Below are 20,390 nucleotides of genomic sequence, written 5' to 3'. Positions count from 1 at the left end.
GCACCCACACTTCCCCCGTGTATTCTCATACGTTACCAATCGGAGTCTTCTGAAGTGCGCTCAGAGTTCGTTTGCCACCTGGGCCGTTATCTTGGGGAAGAGTTGCAGGCTGTCCACCGACCCCGATACTTCAGTGCGAGTACCGGATTGGCTGACCGTGTCCGATTTGTCCCTCGCATCATGAGCAGCCAGTGCAGCCTCCGTCAGTTGGCCAATCTCAGTCGATTTCCCGGATCGTGCAGACTTCGCCCTTCCACTTGCCGACAAGCCCCGCACTCTGCCTTCTTGCGTCGTAGGTCGGTGCCGTCTCCCCTTGTGTGAAGGCCTTCCCCCTCCGTCCTCTTCAAGTGGGTCTTGCGTGGTCGGCGGGGATAGGGCCACCTCCATCCACTCCGCCGCCTCTTCCGGCGTGTCAAAGAAATATGACTTGTTTGCATGTAGTATTTTAAGGCGCGCTGGGAATAACAATGCATATTTCAAATTCCTGTCGCGCAGTTTCCGTTTCACCCCCAGAAACGTTGATCTAGCTCTCTGCACAGTCGGAGTGAAGTCCAGGTACACCGAGATGGTCTAGTCTGCATATCTCAGCGGCGCCTTTTCCCTCGCCACTCTCAACACCGAATCCCTGTCTTTATAATGCAATAAGCGTGCTATGAGCGGGCGTGGTGGTGCTCCCGGCTTAGGTGGTGTCGCAGGCATTCTGTGCGCTCTCTCCACACTGTACAGCGGGGTAAGATCTTGCGGCCCCACAATTTTCTTCAGCCAATCTTCCACAAATTGCGTGGGGTTCGGCCCCTCACTTTGTTCTGTTATTCCCAAAATTCGCACATTGTTGCGACGGGCCCGGCCTTCTGCATCGGCCAGCTTGTCCCATAGCAGTTTAATCTGTTTCTCCATCTACTCTAATTTGTGGAATGGTCCGTCTGTTGTGGTATCAGGTAATCAAGGGCAATCCTATGTTCCGAGACCTTTTCCGCTAGTTTGTTGTGGTTCGCTCTGAGCAGTGAAAGTCCGGTCGCCATGTTATCCATACGTAGCTCCAGCGCCTCTCTTGATGCCTTAATTTCCGCCAGTATAAGGTCCAGTTTAGCGTCCTGCGAGCACTTGCCTGTCGGTGGGACGAACTCCATGTTCGAGGAGGCCAACGGATCCTCCGATCCCGTGGATTGGAGTTCCGCGCCAGTCCCTTGTTCTTGCACCTTGGCTCTATTCCTGCACATATCTCTCGGCTGTAGGATGGCGTTGGCAGAGTCACCGCTGCCCTCCGGTGTCAGGGTACCCACAGCATCTTCACAGCAGTCTCACCCTCAAGCACCTCAGCTGGTGTCACTAGTACACGTGAGTTTAGGGGGGGTATGCCCACCACTGATCTGCAGGGTCGCTGTCAATTCAAGCCCCGGGCTGTAGCAGTGCCCTCAGGTTTCAGTTATCCGGCACTCCGCAGGGCCCCCCGTTCAATGCCCAGCACTTCCAATCCGGGCCTCCCGGCGCGTATATAGTCGGCACTAATTCGATGCGTAGGAGGGCACTGATCCTTGATCCGGGTTGGACTCTGTCCCAGTTGCTTGCAACACTCTGCGGACTTTGGGGCCCCTGCTCTGCCGCCTTCACTGTGTGCCAACTGCACCCCCCCTGTCCGGTGGGAGCACGCCGTCCGGCTCGCTGTGCTTAAAATGGCGCCCGTCCCTTCCGTCTCGATCTCGGCTGTGTGCGGCACCTATCCTGCAGGCCCACAGCTCTTCTGCAGGTCACTCTTATGGTTTCAGCCCCCTCTGGTCCCCTTCAGCAGCTCCCGGCAAGATCGACTCGCTCTCACCCGGCCCCACTGCCTTACCGCTCCCGGAGCTGCAGTGCACTGCTCCGCTTCCAGTATTAATCAGGGCTTCTTCGGTAGCGCCACAGGGAGTGCCGTCTCTCTCCCACTCGCCTCTGCCCTAGGTGCGTTCAGGCACTGCAGCAGCGCAGCTCACGCCGGTCTCCTCCTCTCCACCAGCCGTTAGCCCGCACGACAGGGCCTCTTGCGGTGCAGGGTCCGGGCCGCTCTCCCAGCCGGCCCCACTCACTACTTTAGTCCGGGGTCAGCCACGAGGATCCAGGCCTCTCCGGAGCCGGGTGTAGCGGTCGCCTCGCCACTTGCCTCTGGGCTTGCTAAATGCCTCCGATTGTTCGCCGCGATCACGGCTCTCGCTGGGAGTATCTGGGTGCCCGGGGGACACGGTGACGACAGGATAATTAGCGTAGTGTATGGGCGGTGGACGGAGCTACACTAAAGTTCGTCCGCCATGATCGGCTTGTCAGCCAGAGCTCTTCTGAACCCTTACTTGCCTCAGCAATTATTTTCATAAAGGATATCCTTTCTTTTCTCCGAAGGGGCAAGCAGGTCAGGCTCCCATAAATCAGTCACAACACCACCATGGGCATCCACAGAAATTTTTCCGGGGGGGGCGGGGCAAAATGTTAATGTCATCACCATCCTCCGACATGATGTGTGCCAGGTGGGGCATGAGAAACACTGGGGCGCAGAACTGGGAGAGACTCAATTAAATGCCAGGAGTCCAGGACATGTGACTGACCCTGCCACAGACCAACAAACACCACCTGTAGGGAAAACGCTAAACTTTCTGACAAGGTGCTTTATCTCTGTCTGCTAGGTGTGCAGACTTCCGGGTCCTCGATCCAACATCAATCAAGGCTGTCTTCAGCATGATTCGATTTTCATCAGAATACTTTAAAACAGCCTATGATTAAAGCACCAGATTAAATATACTTTATGCACAGTGTATGTTGGGGATTATTTGTAGCACACATATTTACCAATATTGGCTTCTTGGTGCTACAATTCATGATAACTTTTATCCAAAGTTAAAGCACAACGTCAAAGTTAGTAATAAATAATGCAGCAATCACAAACGCTAGTGATTCGCCAATGGGTGCTCCCTTTACTAGAATTCCCCGGGCAGTGCTAAATTTTACACACATTGAATTCATTTATACAAAATAAAATGTATAAATGTTAGCTATATTTTTTTTAAAGAAATTTAGAGTCCCTCTACGTGAAGCCAATGTCAAACTGACAACGTGCCCACGTTTAGGGATACAATAAGGGCCAGCTCTCTTATGCGGAAGCCCGGCACCGTAAATGTGTGGCACATGCAGTGCCCGCAGCGGCGGCACATCACAAGGATGCTGAGTCTTACACATTGGTCGAAGTGGGGGAAAGAAGTAGGGGAACAGTGGGCGGAGAATCAGAGGGCAGGAATAACCCACGGATTGGATCTGTGGGTGGAGCCAGAGGTGTGGCCAGAATGCGCAGACATCTCAATTTGTAGTATTTGTTTGGCATTTCACTGCCCTGTTTAATCAACCAATGGATACACATGATTATTTAAGGTCATAATGAGTTATTGACATTAAAATATATTCACAAAGTGGGATATGCTTCTAATCACAGAATGTACCAAATACGATAAAATGTGGAAAGACAAGCCATTTGTCTCCGAGCCATGGAGTTTCTGTCATCAGCAATACTCTCTTTTTCCACAACAGCAGTTCAAACATGAATGGCAAAATATCCTAGTTTGCAAATGTTTTCTCTAAAATTATGGCTCTGCCATATTTGCCTCATAATGCAAGATCTGCTGCATGATCTGACCATTTAAACTAATAAATTGTTTGTAGCTCAAACATATCAAAAGTTAATATAAAATGTGACTTGTGTTGCTGCGGAGTGGATGGCCTATTGTAAAGGTTGACTGGTCACCTTTCTCACTGCTGAGTTTGTATGTTACACTGGTACTAATAAGGCAAAATCTTTCCAGAGACTGTTAGCATGTGTACAGACGTCAAAATAATAAAATATCTGAAAATATACTGCATTACGCTGCAGCCTTTTTTTTAATGCATAATTTAGTCAACAGTACGGCATAATGTTGTCATCCTTTGCTGCATAATTAATTCCAGTGGCCCCAAAGCAGGCAGCACATGTTAAAAGTGCTTGTGAATGAAGCCGGGTGACTGTAAGTTTGTGAACTTAGTTTGGTGTGCGTGCAAATCCTGCATTGCCAATCCCTGGTGAGTTGCAGCTACTACTGCTGAAACAAGGCCAATGGAGGTACCTATGGGTGAGGCAGACTGGCCTCAAGGGCAGGGCCAGCCATAACACTGGTGGTGTCCTGTGCATTAATGTTTGTTAGTGCCCCCCAATGACCACCTCTGCCATGGATTCCCTCACTACCACCCTTTCACTGTGCCCCCCAAGTTTCCATAACCACTCTCTCTCAGATGCATTTAATTTGATTTACAGTGCCACTCATACCATTGTAGGGTGTCAGAGCACTTTACATCACACACATTACACAGAGACAATCAATATGTGTGTAAATCACTGTATAGAAAATGTTTCATAAGGACTACAAGGTGTAGGAGTCACATGACAACCGTACTAGTAGCCCGTATAGTTTTATAGTGATTGGTCTAGAGAAACACAATACCTGGAATTTAAAACGTAATACCATGGTCGGGGGTGCTCCTTGATAATCAGAATTGATTTCTGTCCAAAAGAACACTTTTTGGGACATTAGGATAATCAAAGACTGGGGGTGGGGGGGGGGTCATAACGCTCTAATTTATACCTTGCAGTTTGTATGCAGCTCTTAGATGACAGTTAATAGCTCACTGTTCTAATTTAGGATTTTGACTTATAAACTGCAAGTAACAAAAGGATCTCTCTGACAAAAGCAGTAGCCCTCTGACCTATACATTATGTGCACTTTGTGATCTGCATGGCGCAAGTTCTTTTGCAGCCGGTACATTAACCTCTGAGCTACCTTTCCATGAGTCAAAACTTCCACTAGACAAATTCTGATCTCTCTCTAGGAAGAAGATTAATCACCAGAGTCATCATGACATTTTTATTGTTGCCGAAAATTGCTGGAGTCCAGGAATGAGGCAGCAAGCGTTTTTAAAACCATAATATACTTGCAAACATGATGCCTCGACCTAAAGTCAGCACCCGGTGCGGTCACACTGGTTGCACTGCCCTAGAGCTGGCCGTTCTCAAGGGTCCTGTGACCTCAGTGACTGTTGTTCTAAGGTGTGCTGCTTCATAGGCCTGCCCGCAAGACTGGAGGTGGACTTCAGTATGGATAGTGGTGGACAAGACTTGAAGGTTAACCTACACTTGTCATGCTAGGGTCCATCTACTGGTGCAAAGACACTAGGACTTCTAAGGTGTTGCAAAGCCCTCTAAGGTCTAGCATGTGATTGTGCTCTCGCAGGAGAGTGGTCTGGTGGACTGGTTATTAAGGCTGAACCTGGTTCCCAGTTCCAAATTCAGCAGCTCTGACCATAGTGCCACATTCTCTCCCCCACTGAACACTGTACTGCCCCACTGAGAAAAACTCCCACTGTCTTCAACTACAACCCAATTGTTGCCCGCTATAAACACCTGGATGTGGCTCAATTTAAATTACGCACTAGACAAGAGCAATATGAGGCCTACAAAAAAAAGTAACAACATCCTGGAAAAATTAAACTCTTATAGGGAATGCAAAATTTAGCAAACCATGGGAAATATAAGCAGGAACAACATGGTTACCTTAATGCTTTTGCACTCACAATTCAGAAATCAGTGAGTGCTTTTGCCTGTAAAGTTAAGGACACGACTACAGGGCCCTGAATGGACCCATTTCAATGGCCATTGCTTATATCCTTACAAAACGTAAGCAGTAGGGTAAAAAAACCACGTCCCTGGACGCAGAGTCGCAGCACACATTTTGTTTTCCAATCCACACATTGCAGTACCTCCAGGATTGGTGTACTAGTTCCAAGTCCAGGGAAAACAAAGACAAGAAAACAAAAATAGCGCTTCACTGGCAAACTCTGTAAAAGTGGCGCTAATGTGTTTCAGTGTGAATAAAATCAGTTTGGCCAGTTTGCTACCACTCTGTCTTACTTTATTTAGTTATTTATCTATTTTTCATATTTTTAGCCTTTTATTCCCAATGCTGCACTTTGGAATTAAAATGTCAGAGAGTGTCTTTATCTTTTGGATCCATTTCACAGGGAAGCAAATAAAAGAAAGGAGGGGAAAGAGAGGGGGAACCCTGTCTTGAAGTCACGGTTTTCATGGGCGTCTGCAGGGGGGGCAAGGAGGGTCGCTCGGGGGGGGGGGGGGGAGAGGGGGGGGTAAGCGCCCCTCCTTGCCCCCCCCCCTGCGGACGCCCATGTGTTGCTTCTAGGAGCCCCAGACCTTCGCAGGGCGGCCAGTGTCTCGGGAGCGAAGCTTCCCGATACGGTAAGCACACACTTTCTTCTTTATCAGTTCCTGGAATTCACCAGGTATGTTTTGCAACGCAGACCAGAAATCACAGCTGCTATGTCTAACTCTTGCTTGACTACCTTTTGTCTAGTGCTATTTGCAAATGGGTTTTGTTTTTTCTGTGACCTGTATTTTTTTTCCCTTACACTTATTTTCCAACCCTGCTGCACAAGCCCTTCAACCAAGCACAACAGGTGTTGGACACAGAGTGTTTGTTTTGCCCCCACCCCCCAGCTGGCAGTCCACGTGCAGCTCATAGCCTTCGGCAGTGAACAGTGGGGTTGGCCAGGCCTTGCACCCAAAACCCAGCCATCTGCTAACCATTCTGTGAAAGTCTCTTTTCCATGTGCAGCAGGTGTGAGCACATGACCACGCCCAGCCCACCAGGGTCATGGCAGCCAGGCCCTTGGTGCAATCAGCAATAGGCGCACATCCCAAGCTTCGCACAACCCCACCCCACCCTACATACGGTTTCTAGTTGTCCCCTTCTGACATATTTTCCCTGCTCCTCTCTGCCTTGCACTTGCTCTGTGTTTCCATTTTTTTTACCCCTTAAGAAAATCACAAGTCTTATCTAAGAAGCCATTTTTCACAAAATTGTGTGAAAATATTTATCGAAAGTCACAAATTGGACTCATTTTTTAAAATGGGGAAACATTCTACACCGACCAGTATTTGACAGGAGCCATGAATTACTGATTTGCAACTTTGAAGTAGCAGAAATATACAAAATCGTTAGCCTTTTTAAGAGCAACGGGCACCTTTATAAATGCTAATATCTCAAAAACAGATTTACACCAGCATAGCAAAAGCACACGTTCTTAGTAAGCGTAACTTCCAGGCCACGTTGGTGCCAACATTGCAATTTTTAAAAATAATGTAAACAGGACTATTACTTTATTTTACCCCTGCGGCAATTTACATCAATAGTGTATCCATCAGTCCCTTTAAGTAATCCCAATAGTCTACCTCAGCTGAGCTTCTCTTCCCTCAAGCTTCCTAGAACCGCTATGGGGCCACCTGTAAGGGGAGAAACAGAGGTTCATATATTTCCTCCTGGACTGATTCTCCTTCTCCTTTGCCTTTTGTTCTGCCCCACGATTTTAACCCACATTCCTGTGAGGGGTGAAACAGAGGTTTAGATCTTTCCTCCTGGACGGCTTCCATAGGGTTATACTGTCCATAAATTCCCTCTTGGTCTCATCTCCATCTCCCCATATATTATTTGAATTTAAAAGGTCCTCCTCTCAACCATCCCATGCGTCCTATTAGGGGCTTTTGTCCACAGGGGATTTCTTTGCCCTTGCCCTTGGGGTTATCTCCCTCCAGTTTTCTCTTGACCTGTTTCGGCCTGCTTCTCTAAGCCTGATACTCTTGTTTCTTGTGCCCCTGACCCTTGGAGATGCTGAACCGCCATGTTTCCAGGGCCTGGGATCATGGCGCCATCCTCCCCTGCCTTTCAGGAGGCTCAGGCCCGGTCAGCGTCTGCTCTCTGCTGGTTAACCTCTGCAGGCCACCAGTTTCAGGGCCCCACCCCTTCTGTTGGATGGTAATCTATGGTCTGGAAATCAAGGAACCCTTGTCTCCCAAACCAGCTTCAACTGTGAGCTGCTTTTGCATTGGAACCAGGCCTCTTGCTCAACCCCACCCACCCTAAATTGCCAAAGTGCTTCTCTCCTGTCTCACGCTGACGCATCTTCACTCTCTGCATCTCACCTCTTGCCTCATACTCTCCATCCTCCCAAGGTAAGCCCTGACAACGTCTGTCCTTTTACCTAGAAAACCGAGCCCAATCCATAAAAGTGAACAACAATTTCCCTGGCACTTCATGTGTAAGCCAGGGTGCTCCACAATGTTTATTTCTATCACTCTCTTTAGGCTACACTGGGAACCCCTAACCACACCCCCCAAACACCTAAAATCTTCTACCATCTATATGCAAGCAATAGAAACCCAGACCTATTAATCTCCTCCCCTAGAGGCAAAAAAGAAAACAAGTGGTTAAAAAAAAACACAAGCATTCTTGGGTGACTTCTCACCATCTGAAGGTTAACCCACTCAAGCCAATTTTCCTACACATATCACGCCCACAGATCTCTAGCCAAGCCCATGATGGCTAGCTGCACTTGATACAATGGACTGCAAACCATGGATCATAGAGTGCCCAACGCCACTGGGCTTTATACTAGATCAAATGAGACGCCAAGCTCACACTGTCAAATCAAGTGTCCACTGTGGTAGGGACATGCGTGGGTCTGCTGAGACAACTTAGGAAATTGGCATCCCTCCTTTCATTCTCAACCCTGCGAGATGGTGGTGTCGCACTGATTGTGTCACGATTAGATTACGGCAATGCTCTGTACATCGGGCTACCGGAGAAGCTGTTAGGTAAGCTGCAAGTAATAATGAACGACGCAGCAAGACTGATTTTTAAACTCCCAAGACGTTCACATGCAGCACTACTGCTGCAGACGCTGCACTGGCTCCCTATCAAGCAGCGAGCCAGATTTAAGGGCTTTTGCATTGCTCATAACGCTCTCTATGAGCAGGCACCAGAATACATCAAGGACCACCTAGGGAGCTACGTGCCAGGACGTAACATCCGCTCTTCCGCTGCAGGCCTGCTGTCCTGACCTCAGTTTGATAAACCCACCTTGGGTGGATGAGCTTTCTCAGTTCTGATTCCCCACCTATGGAACAGGCTACCAGAAAGTCTACGTAGGGAAACCTCTCTTCTTCCATTCAGGAAAAAGCTTAAGACCCTGTTGTTCACACAGGCCTGGGAACAAGACATGCTCTGACCAGGCGCACTGACAGATAACCCCTGGTAGGGCTAAGCTACTCTCTCATAAGCACTAAGAGACCATTGGTGATTATGTGCTACACAAATATCAATTAACATAACATACCATTACATAACATAACATGAAGACTTCAACATACACAACATTACAAACAACACTGTTGGCGCAGTTTTGCACCTAGAACAGTAATGACGTCTGGTGTTCATACTGGCCAGGGGTCACCTTCAGCATAATGCCGTTCTCTGCAGCACTCAGGAACCATAATGTTCCACAGGGACAAAAGACAACTTGAAAATATTGGAAAAGCAGGTTTACTTGTTCTTCAATCAAACAACCATATATTGTGGTGTCGGGAATTCTATGGTCACACAGTGGTTAATACAACAAAATTGACACAAATACAAGAACAGCTCAGATCTGTTCTGTAGTGGTGCATAGTCCTAAAGGATGATGACCCGGACAAGTTATTTCTTTTATTTGACACAGTGCAGAAAAACATGTGTGTAGAGAGATTCACAGCACTAGCCTGCACCAGCTTTAGTGAAACAGTTCAGCAAAAACTCAAGTAAGCGTTTAAAGTGAACTGCATTTACCATAATGCTAAGAGGTGAACTGTGCTGGGAGGTTAAGCAGTGTGCTCCCATCCCTCTTTTGTTTGAAAAGGCTCCCTTGAGCCATTGAATTCACTCCCCAGCACACGTCCATTAAAGGTAAGGTTTCCCAATTTCGCTAAAAAGACCACAATTAATGACATCATGTTGCCGTACTCGGTTTACATGGTGGCGGCGTCGGATTAAGTTGTGGAGGCAGAATACTGAGCATGGTGAATACTGGCCAAACAGAGAACCGTTGAGAACAAAATAGGATTGTTTGAGGAAGACGCCACCTGTACAGAAACCTTTTGTGGTCCGGAAGTATCACCACAGAATAAAGGAGTTTACACAGAAGAATTAGCCTTGAGGAAGTCGCAGGACAACATCACTATGCCCAACGAAACACATGTTGGCTGTTGAAAACTGTTGTGAAGGCCTACGTGAATAAATACTAAAGAAGAAAGAGAGGATCATATTTGTGTCTTAATTTGTTTTACATCATTTAACTGTGGTCTTTTTAGCGAAATTGGGAATCCTTACCTTTAATGGACGTGTGCTGGAGAGTGAAGTATATTTCCTGTTAGCTGAGGCTTTGTCTGTGGAGGTTGGTGGTTCTCCAAACCTTACAGCACCGTCATAAGAACTTGAGATAGTGATATTTGCTGTGTGATTCTTCCTAGTGGCGCCATATCACCTATACATAATACCACTTTTCGGAGGTTGAATCCCTTGAGCCATTGAGCTGATGAGCTTTTGGAGATGCACCTGTGCGCCAGAGAGAGGTACTGAGACCTGAGAGGATTGTGGCAGCTTTCTCAGCAACACCAAATGAATTTTGTTTTTTATCTCTACTGATGAAGGATAATATCCGGAAACACGTGTGTCTTGAGATCCATAGCACTAACCTGCACCAACTTTGGTGAAACACTGCAGCAAAAACTCAAGTAAGCATTTAAAATGAACTGCATTTACCATAATGCTAATGGGTGAACTGTGCTGGGAGGTTAAGCAGTGTGCTCCCAGCCCCCTAAAATTCAATAGGTAATCATATAAGATGTCACACAGTGCATGGAATAACAGTGTCCACAGCACATACAGTTTCAAATCTATTTTTGAGATTATGGTTTGTCAAATCATGACATATTTAATTACAGATACAATGTTTTCTTAAATGTAGGAAATGAGAAAACACGTTTAAGCAGGCAAAATGGCAAACTGTTCTTTGAAGGACAATATGAATAGTCCTAAAATCTTTTTTTTTTATGAAAGTGCAATATTAAGAATATGACATTGTAGTAAGGTTAGCAAAGAGTTTGCAATCAATTACTTTTAAATAGCAAATCTGAAATGTTGACTCCCCAAACTGCTCTCACATACCTATGTAGGCCTCATACGTGCCTCATACGTACAATGGAAACAGGGTATCTCTGATCTATTTAGCTTGTCATAAATACAATTCTAAATCTTTATGAAATGGCAAGAGAGAAACTAGTTTGATGAAGTTGATTTGTGAGCCTTGGGACAGCGTTACCCTGCATTACTGTTTGCAGTATTCTCGCCACGCCTAACAAGGTCACTAACGAAGACACCATAAAGACCATGAGGCTCACCCACTCCGGGGCCCCCACACACCCCTGCTGCCAACATTTCTACCACAGAGCCGCAGACATCATTGCCCCGAGCTACAAAGTATCATCAACCGATCCTTCGAGACTGCCTCCTTCCCCGATGACTGGAAACACACTGAGATCAAACCACTCCTAAATAAACCATCAGCGGACACCACGACCTCAAGAACTACAGACCAACTTCCCTACTTCCCTATCCAGCGAAAGTCATTTAAAAAGCTGTCAACAGCCAACTTGCCTTCTTCATCGACGAGAACAACAACCTCAACTCCTCCCAATCAGGCTTCAGGAAGAACCACAGCACAGAAACCGCCCTCATTGCCGCGACAGCTGATATCCGCTCTCTCCTCGACAGAGGAGAGACCATCTCCCTCATCCTCCCGGACTGCTCTGCGACCTTCAACATAGTATCACACCGCACCCTAGCCTGCAGACTCCACAATGCAGGAATCTGGAACTAAGCCCTCAACTGGATTCGCTCATTCCTCTCCGGCAGAACGCAGCGGGTCAGACTACCTCCCTTCATCTCAGAGCCCACGCCAACCACCTGCGGGGTCCCCCAAGGATCCTCCATCAGCCTTACTGTGTTCAACTTCTACGTGGCCCCTCTTACCTCCATCGTCAGATCACACGGACTCAAAATCGTATCATACGCAGATGACATGCAACTGATCCTCTCACTATCCAACAAACCCAACATCTCGAACCGCAACCTCCAAGAAGGAATGGAAGCAGTCACCGGGTGGATGAAGAACAGCTGCCTACAACTGAACACAGACAAAACCAAAGTACTCATCATGGGCCCTCATCCCGATGCCTGGAACAACACCTGGTGACCTCTAGCCCTCGGGAACTCACCCCCACCCACTGACCACACTCCACGCACTCAACACCGGCCAACCGCCTGCCTGCTACCGTGCCTCCCCGAAGCGCACCCACTGTCCCTTCACCTGCCAAGCCTGCAAATTCAGCTGCCTCCGGACCTGCACCCCACCCTCAGGCCCAGGCAACAACAACAATCAACTCATGTGCATCCTGCTTAACACCCACTCCGTCCACAAGCACGCAGTTGAACACTGGGACCTCCTCGATACAACAGCGCCGGACGTCGCCTTCCTCACGGAAACCTGGAAGAACGCCTCCTCAGCCCCCGACATCGCCATAGCTATCCCGAACGGCTACAAGATCACCCGGAAGGACTGCGTCAACCAAACCGGAGGAGGAATCGCCATCATCTACAGAATACCATCAGCGTCACAACCAACTCCGAAGACACCCTCACTGCAGCCGAACACCTACATTTCCAGATCCACACCGACCCCAAAACTACCCTCAGAGGAACGCTCATCTACAGACCCCCGGGCCCATGCACACAATTCAGTGAAGCCATTGCCGACTTCATCAGACCACACGCCCTCGCCTCGCCAGACTACATCCTCTTAGGGGACCTGAACTTCCACCGGGAGAACAACAATGACAGCAACACCACCACCCTGCTCGACAACCTTGACAACCTCGAACTCAAGCAACTGGTGAACAGCCCCACCCACTACGCCGGCCACATGCTCGACCCCATCTTCTCTGCCAGCAGCCACGTCACCTTCAGCCACTCCACCGGACTTCACTGGACTGACCACAGCTGCATCCATTTCACCTTCAAGAAGACGACATACCACCACCACCCGCAACAGATCCCCCGCAGATGCTGGAGCAAAGTAACCACCGACCAGCTAACCACAGCACTGCGCCAGAACCCACCCACCGACACTACTGACACCAATGCCGCAGCCCACAACCTCACACAGTGGATCTCCAACTGCGCTGACGCCCTTGCACCACTGAAGAACCCTCCAGGCAAGCTCGGCAACAAGAAAGCCACATGGTTCGCCGACGACCTCAAAGACTCAAAGAAATCCTGCTGAACCCTCGAGAAAGCCTGGCGCAACGAACAGACGTCAGAAAACCTGACAGCCCTCAAAAGCGCCATGCGCAAACAAAACCAGCTGATCCGCACCACCAAAAGGACATCTTTCAAAGAGCGGCTGGATCACAACATACACAACAGCAAGGAACTCTACAGCATCGTAAAAGAGCTCTCCAACCCCAGCGCCAGCAACAACGACATCACACCATCGCAAGACCTCTGCAACTCCCTCGCCACGTTCTTCCACCGCAAGATCGCCAATATACATGACAGCTTCGGCGCCCAGACCCCGCCCCCAGCCACCAAACCAACGCCCCCTACCACCACCCTCAACGCTTGGGCTCCCATCAGCACAGAAGACACCACCCACGTGATGAACACCAGCCACTCCGGGTCTCCCTCCGACCCATGCCCTCACCACATCTTCAACAAAGCCGACACCATCATCGCACCCCAACTCCGGAACGTCATAAACAACTCCCTCACATCCGCCACCTTCCCAAAGAGCTGGAAGCACGCAGAAATCAACGCCCTACTGAAGAAACCCTCAGCGGACCCCAAAGACCTCAAGAACTTCCGCCCCATCTCTCTTCTCCTCTTCCCTGCAAAAGTCATCGAGAAGACTGTCAATAAACAGCTGACTGCATTCCTCGAGGCAAACGGCTCCCTCGACCCATCCCAGTCAGGATTTCGAGCCAACCACAGCACCGAAACAGCCCTCATCGCAGCCACCAACGACATCAGGACCCTGCTCGACAACGGGGGGGAAACTGCCGCCCTCATCCTCCTAGACCTCTCAGCCGCCTTCGATACCGTTTGCCATCGCACCCTAATATCCCACCTGCTCAACATTGGGATCCAAGGAAAGGCCCTGGAATGGATCACCTCGTTCCTCTCTGACAGAACACAGCGAGTCCGCCTCCCTCCCTTCCGCTCCGCGGCCACCGAGATCATCTGCGGCGAACCCCAAGGCTCCTCGCTCAGCCCTACCCTCTTCAATATCTACATGAGCCCCCTCGCCACCATCGAACGCAAACACAACCTCAACATCATCTCCTACGCTGACGACACCCAGCTGATACTCTCCCTCACCAAAGACCTGGCCACCGCTAGTATCAGCTTCCAGGAAGGAATGAGAGATGTCGTGGAATGGATGAAGCTCAGCCGTCTGAAACTGAACTCAGACAAGACGGAGGTCCTCATCCTAGGACCATCCCCATCCGCCTGGGATGACTCCTGGTGGTCCACAGTGCTGGGCACCGACACCCACAGACCACGCACGCAACCTGGGATTCATCCTGGAATCATCCCTCACGATGACCAAGAAAGTCAACACCATCTCATCACATGCTTCAACACCCTGCGCATGCTCCGAAAGATCTTCCGGTGGATCCCCACCGGAACCAGAAAGGCGGTCCCCCAAGCCCTCGTCACCAGCCGACTGGACTACAGGAACGCCCTCTACGCTGGAACCACGGCCAAACTGCAGAAAAGACTCCAGCACATTCAGAACGCATCCGCACGACTCATCCTCGACATCCCTCGCCACAGCCACATCTCCACCCACCTGAGAGACCTGCACTGGCTTCCTGTCAACAAGAGGATCACGTCCAGGCTCCTCACCCATGCACACAAAGCTCTCCACGACATGGGCCCCGAATACCTCAACAACCGCCTCACGTTCTACACGCCAACCCGCCAGCTTCGCTCCGCCAGCCTCGCCCTCGCCACCGTCCCACGGATTTGCAGAGCCACCACCAGAGGAAAATCATTCTCCTACCTGGCTGCCAAGACGTGGAACTCCCTCCCTGCCCACATACGACTTACCCAGGACCACCTCACCTTCAGGTAACACCTGGCTATTCGAGCAGTAGCAGCACCCCCTCCCCCCCCCGCCCTCAGCGCCTTGAGACGTACTGATTGATTGATTGACCATGCACGCAACCTCGGTATCAGCCTGGACTCCGAACTCAAAATGGACTGCCAGATCAAGGCGGTCACCTCTTCCTGTTTTTACACCCTCTGTCTCCTACAAAAAAATTTCAACTGGATCCCCCTCGAACACAGAAAAAACCTCACCCACGACCTCATCAGTAGCAGACTGGACTATGGCAATGCACTCTACACCGGGATCAACATGAACATCACCTACAATCTCCAGAACATCCAAAATGCCGCAGCCAAACTAGTCCTCAACCTACTGCGTCATTGCCACATCACCCAACACCTGCAGACTCTACATTGGCTCCCCATCGAGAAGAGAATCACCTTCAAACTTCTCACCCACACCCACAAAGTCCTCCACAACACCGGCCCTGCCTACATGAACCACCGGCTCTCGTTCCACGCACCCCAAAGATCGCTCCGCTCAGCAGGGCTCTACCTAGCCATGGTAGCACGCATCAAGAAGACCAGAACAGGAGGTCATTCCTTCTCCTTCTTCGTGGCAAAGACATGGAACACTCTCCCTCTCCACCTCCACCAGACTCTTACTCTCTCCAAGTTCCTGAAAGTCCTCAAGACCAGGCTCTTCGATGAAACCCCATGAGCGTCCGACACCGCACGTACCCTTAAAGACTATGGAAGACCTATGACCCACTTGGCTTCTGATGACACTCCGGAGTGCCCAGGAGCAATGCCTCCTCACCCCCCACCTTCCACCCAGTGCCTTGAGACCCTTCCGGGTAAATAGCTGTGCTTTAACAAACCCATGATTGATTGATCGATGGACTAACATTTCTAGTGCTTGTTGTGGTGAACCAGTCCCTAAGTATAGCGCCCACAGCACCAGGAGCTGAAAGTCTCCAAAACCCAAGCATTTCAAAGTGACTCAACAGAGCAATGAGGCAGAATGCCAGGTTGCTTTCTATAAAGTGACAGAAATCTGAGGTATTTTTTTTTTCCTTCTAAAATATAGGGTACATCATCGCCCCCCTCCTTAACCAGTCCTCCAACCCACTATAAAAAGCTTTGTCCAGGGCTTCTTTTAATGAACGCGTTCTTCTGACTTCATATACTATCTAGGACACATGGAGTCTGCTGTGTAATAATAAAAGCACCAGTAAGCTGCTAGCATTGTCTTGCCAACACACTAATAAGTAGCTTTATGTAAGCCAACACCAAAGTTAAGGGTGTGCTTTCGGATGTGTGGGTAACATGCAGAGCTATTGCTGCCCCTCTGTGTTCCAACACATAAATGTGTTACCAGGAATAACTAACTCTAGGCCATGGATTCTAAGTAAGGAATATTTAGCTGTAATGCGTCTGAATACCTAGTATTTCTTTCCTTTATTGAGTACGCAGCTCTTACATGTTATGCTTGTGACGTCACCAAGAAACTGTAATAATGTATTAGAGTAGAGTAGCTACACCATTTCCTTATTACAGGTGAATTGTGATGTCTCCACTTTACTGTAATAAGAAAATTAGATTTTGGTGGTGGGCTTCCGTTTAATATGCATTATTTAACATCCATTATTTGATCATTTTAGAAAACAGGCAATCGTGCATTTTTTTTAAATCGTGCATGAATAAAATACTTGTTTAGATGGGAGTGCGTGATGCAGAGTTGCGGTGAAAACGTGCACATGTAGCGCCTAGATACCCTTGTTGGCCGCTACGACCAAATCCTGAAGACAAGAGACATCTCTGAAGAATTCTGGTTCACAATCACACTCCGATTACGAATGCATCGTGTTAGCTGGCGTCCAACCTATAGCTCTGTGAATCCCAACATCTAGGCGCATGGACTCCCTGGCTTGTGACTGTAAGCAGCTTTTACAGATCTGTAATAAGGAAGCATAGTACGCAGGATTCCTGGACACACCGGTATGAATGCCATGTAAGACGTGCGTGGGCGGCTTGTTGGCAAAGCTTGAAGGAAACGGTCCAGAGGCTGGGAAGAAACCGCCCGTCCCTTCCTCCCCGAGCTTCCCTCGGAGCTGACGCCTAGAAGTTTACTCCGGTCAGTCTGCTTTCACTTTCGAGGGGGAGCGATTTCGGCGCTAGGCATAATTTTTTTTCTTCACGAGTGTCCACTGAAGAGTTTACCTCACGAGTGCGAAAAATTGGTATTTGGTTACCTTACGAGTGTGGACAATTGTTATTTACCTCATGAGTGTGGAAAATAGTATTTTACCTCACGAGTGTGAAAAATGGGTTTACCTCATGAGACTCAACAAATGAGTTTAACTCACGAGTGTCAAAAGGTTTTTTTTTAACCACACGAGAGTAACAAATTATTTCCTCACGAGTGTCAATAATGGGTTTCACATCCCGAGTGTCAAAATGGGCTTACTTCACAACTGTCAATAAATGAGTTTATCTCACAAGTGTGAAAATGGGTTTACCTCATGAGTGTCAACAAATGAGATTACTTCACGAGTGTGAAAAATGGGTTTACTTTATAAGTGTCAACAGATAGGTTTATCTCACGAGTGTCAACTCAAGAGTTTACCTCATGAGTATCAACAAATGAGTTTACCTCGTGAGTGTCAAAAAATGGTTCCTCGCGAGTGTCAATAAATTAGTTTACCTTACAAGTGTCAAAAAATGGATTTACTGCACGAGTGTCAAAAATGGATTTACCTCACGAGTGATACAAAAGGGGATGATGGACGGAGCGTTTGAGCAAATCAAACACTAACCCCCAGTCAACTGATCTGGGTTTAATCCATCACCATTCTTTAGCTCACTCGGCCACCCCAGTTCAGACATGGCAATATGCAAATCAGTCTGACCCTGTGCCTCATGGGAACAGTCCAGCCCGAACTGCCAAGCCATGTCTTCCTTGGACCGGAAACTATCATCCTGGGACCGGTTTCGAATTCATAATCCTCATCAGCCAGGCTATCTTGAATCCAGTGGCCAAGTGAGCAAGGGACTCACGTCTGAGCATACCCTGCCACACTTAGGGCGAACAAAGCGATACAAAAGGGGATGATGGACGGAGCGTTTGAGCAAATCAAACACTCACCCCCAGTCAACTGATCTGGGTTTAATCCATCGCCATTCTTTAGCTCACTCGGCCACCCCAGTTCAGACATGGCAATATGCAAATCAGTCTGACCCTGTGCCTCATGGGAACAGTCCAGCCCGAACTGCCAAGCCATGTCTTCCCTGGACCGGAAACAAGCATCCTGGGACCGGTTTCGGATTCATAATCCTCATCAGCCAGGCTATCTTGAATCCAGTGGCCAAGTGAGCAAGGGACTCACGTCTGAGCATACCCTGCCACAAAGCGATACAAAAGGGGATGATGGACGGAGCATTTGAGCAAATCAAACACTCACCCCCAGTCAACTGATCTGGGTTTAATCCATCACCATTCTTTAGCTCACTCGGCCACCCCAGTTCAGACATGGCAATATGCAAATCAGTCTGACCCTGTGCCTCATGGGAACAGTCCAGCCCGAACTGCCAAGCCATGTCTTCCCTGGACCGGAAACAAGCATCCTGGGACCGGTTTCGGATTCATAATCCTCATCAGCCAGGCTATCTTGAATCCAGTGGCCAAGTGAGCAAGGGACTCACGTCTGAGCATACCCTGCCACACTTAGGGCGAACAAAGCGATACAAAAGGGGATGATGGACGGAGCGTTTGAGCAAATCAAACACTCACCCCCAGTCAACTGATCTGGGTTTAATCCATCACCATTCTTTAGCTCACTCGGCCACCCCAGTTCAGACATGGCAATACGCAAATCAGTCTGACCCTGTGCCTCATGGGAACAGTCCAGCCCGAACTGCCAAGCCATGTCTTCCCTGGACCGGAAACAAGCATCCTGGGACCGGTTTCGGATTCATAATCCTCATCAGCCAGGCTATCTTGAATCCAGTGGCCAAGTGAGCAAGGGACTCACGTCTGAGCATACCCTGCCACAAAGCGATACAAAAGGGGATGATGGACGGAGCATTTGAGCAAATCAAACACTCACCCCCAGTCAACTGATCTGGGTTTAATCCATCACCATTCTTTAGCTCACTCGGCCACCCCAGTTCAGACATGGCAATATGCAAATCAGTCTGACCCTGTGCCTCATGGGAACAGTCCAGCCCGAACTGCCAAGCCATGTCTTCCCTGGACCGGAAACAAGCTTCCTGGGACCGGTTTCGGATTCATAATCCTCATCAGCCAGGCTATCTTGAATCCAGTGGCCAAGTGAGCAAGGGACTCACGTCTGAGCATACCCTGCCACACTTAGGGCGAACAAAGCGATACAAAAGGGGATGATGGACGGAGCGTTTGAGCAAATCAAACACTCACCCCCAGTCAACTGATCTGGGTTTAATCCATCGCCATTCTTTAGCTCACTCGGCCACCCCAGTTCAGACATGGCAATATGCAAATCAGTCTGACCCTGTGCCTCATGGGAACAGTCCAGCCCGAACTGCCAAGCCATGTCTTCCCTGGACCGGAAACAAGCATCCTGGGACCGGTTTCGGATTCATAATGCTCATCAGCCAGGCTATCTTGAATCCAGTGGCCAAGTGAGCAAGGGACTCACGTCTGAGCATACCCTGCCACAAAGCGATACAAAAGGGGATGATGGACGGAGCATTTGAGCAAATCAAACACTCACTCCCAGTCAACTGATCTGGGTTTAATCCATCACCATTCTTTAGCTCACTCGGCCACCCCAGTTCAGACATGGCAATATGCAAATCAGTCTGACCCTGTGCCTCATGGGAACAGTCCAGCCCGAACTGCCAAGCCATGTCTTCCCTGGACCGGAAACAAGCATCCTGGGACCGGTTTCGGATTCATAATCCTCATCAGCCAGGCTATCTTGAATCCAGTGGCCAAGTGAGCAAGGGACTCACGTCTGAGCATACCCTGCCACACTTAGGGCGAACAAAGCGATACAAAAGGGGATGATGGACGGAGCGTTTGAGCAAATCAAACACTCACCCCCAGTCAACTGATCTGGGTTTAATCCATCACCATTCTTTAGCTCACTCGGCCACCCCAGTTCAGACATGGCAATACGCAAATCAGTCTGACCCTGTGCCTCATGGGAACAGTCCAGCCCGAACTGCCAAGCCATGTCTTCCCTGGACCGGAAACAAGCATCCTGGGACCGGTTTCGGATTCATAATCCTCATCAGCCAGGCTATCTTGAA

The sequence above is a fragment of the Lissotriton helveticus genome, chromosome 10 (genome assembly GCF_964261635.1).
Source record: "Lissotriton helveticus chromosome 10, aLisHel1.1, whole genome shotgun sequence".
In the NCBI taxonomy this organism is placed as follows: domain Eukaryota; kingdom Metazoa; phylum Chordata; class Amphibia; order Caudata; family Salamandridae; genus Lissotriton; species Lissotriton helveticus.
Note: the sequence above shows the minus strand (reverse complement) of the source record.